This window comes from Pundamilia nyererei, unplaced genomic scaffold (assembly GCF_000239375.1).
Source record: "Pundamilia nyererei isolate P.nyererei 1_Seehausen unplaced genomic scaffold, PunNye1.0 scaffold00005, whole genome shotgun sequence".
NCBI lineage: Eukaryota > Metazoa > Chordata > Actinopteri > Cichliformes > Cichlidae > Pundamilia > Pundamilia nyererei.
Window position 1 is genome coordinate 2,215,442 of NW_005187406.1, and position 1,665 is coordinate 2,217,106.

The 1,665-nt window shown below is 43.4% G+C and overlaps 1 non-coding gene across 1 annotated transcript; it reads left to right on the top strand.

Annotated features, from left to right (window-relative positions):
* Positions 1–598: 598 nt before the first annotated feature.
* On the top strand, positions 599–692 carry trnai-uau (transfer RNA isoleucine (anticodon UAU)). Its single transcript has 2 exons — positions 599–636; positions 657–692. It is a non-coding gene; the product is annotated as a tRNA-Ile (tRNA).
* The last annotated feature ends 973 nt before the right edge of the window (positions 693–1,665 follow it).

Below are 1,665 nucleotides of genomic sequence, written 5' to 3' on the forward strand. Positions count from 1 at the left end.
TATACTGACAACATCGAGTTCACACCTGCTCTGTAGGCACTGCCATGTAAAGATCACTATCAAAATAGACACGGCCTTTTCGCCTGAGAGCAGATACACAAGAAAATCGGATTTTACTGAAAAATACACTCTCGAAATGACAAGCCAAGTTATCCAAAAAAGAGATTCCTTCGCGGTTTTGCTGCAACTCTATAGGTTTGTGTGCAGGAGTTCTTGGGCTTTGGAAGTACATGCCGTCCTGTCTGGATTCGTTTGCATCAAGAAGTACTCCTGCTGCCGCCTTTGATTTTCTGGCCAGAAGTCTGAATATCAGCTCCGGGATCACCTATGATGGAAGAGATTATTGTTGACTTTAATGACTTTATGGCAAAAGAGGAGAGCCTGTAATTTCACTCACTGCCACGAATCACAGAACAATTCGCAGCAGAAACCTCGGCGGTGGTCGCTCATTACTTCTCACTAGAGCCCCATGCAGATGTCCTATTATGTAGTAATAGTCCCCTTCACTCATGCATAAGGACTTCCACTTGGCACAGGCTGTAACTGTGATCTGAGAAAGACTTCTCAAAATGAGCTGAAATGCAGACGTCCTGCAGGGGCTCCAGTGGCGCAATCGGTCAGCGCGCGGTACTTATAAGACAGTAACCTGCAGAGCGATGCCGAGGTTGTGAGTTCGAGCCTCACCTGGAGCAGTGAAGTTTTAGGCTCTTCGGTTTATGAGATTTAAGCCAGACCGTGTGTGTGCGTGCGTGCGTGGGAGGGTAGAGTAGTGCTAAGTTGATGACAACTTTAACCCCACAAACACACTGCTGGCTTTTGATAGCTACACAATACTTTGTCTGATATTCTTTAAGCAATGAGCACAAAGTAGTTTAAAAATTACTCTAAAGACGGTGCTTGACTCTTCAGCACAGCAAGAACTTTTCACAATATATCACATATAGAACATCAATTACACCAACACAGATAATTAATCAGATAATCCACATATGCCAGTAGGTCAGGATCATTTTTAGAGTAGAGTAACTAAATAAACAGTGAGACAGTAAACAGACAAAATGTGCACACATCATCAAGCAGCAGCAGCTTTGAGAAACAAATGACAGTTTTGGTTCTGCACATTATTAAAAAGTTCCAGAGCAAACATTCACAAACTGAGGAAATGTCTCATGAATTCCCATACAGCTGCTGTGGAAACAGATAAACAGGAAAACCCCTTTTCACTCTCTGAATGCCTTCAAAGTCATAAACCAGTGAGCAACTGAGATCAGTGGAAGCTTCGGCCTTTTATTTTCTTTTTTTTATCTTTCCGTCTGCTGGTGTGGCTCAGCTTGGGTCAAATTTTTTGTCTGATGCTGTCTGTTAACGGGCGGCCTGCAGTGCAACAGCATCCTTTTCCCGCCACACAAGTGGCGTGCTTGTGTTTTATCTGAGCACAAGCCTTCCATGTGAGCAGCTTAGTGCCACCTTGTGGTTGTGAAACATAGCTGCACCAACGTGCCTCCAAAACTCCAGGGGAGGAGTAAGTACTGGTAGATCTTAGTTTGCAGATAAATGCTGAGTATCCTGTGGGAATGGAGAAAATATTAACTGGTGTTTGGGAAAAGTTTAAGCTCAGCTGAAATAATGTGTCATGTGTTTGCATTAAGTTATCTAAATGTGCTG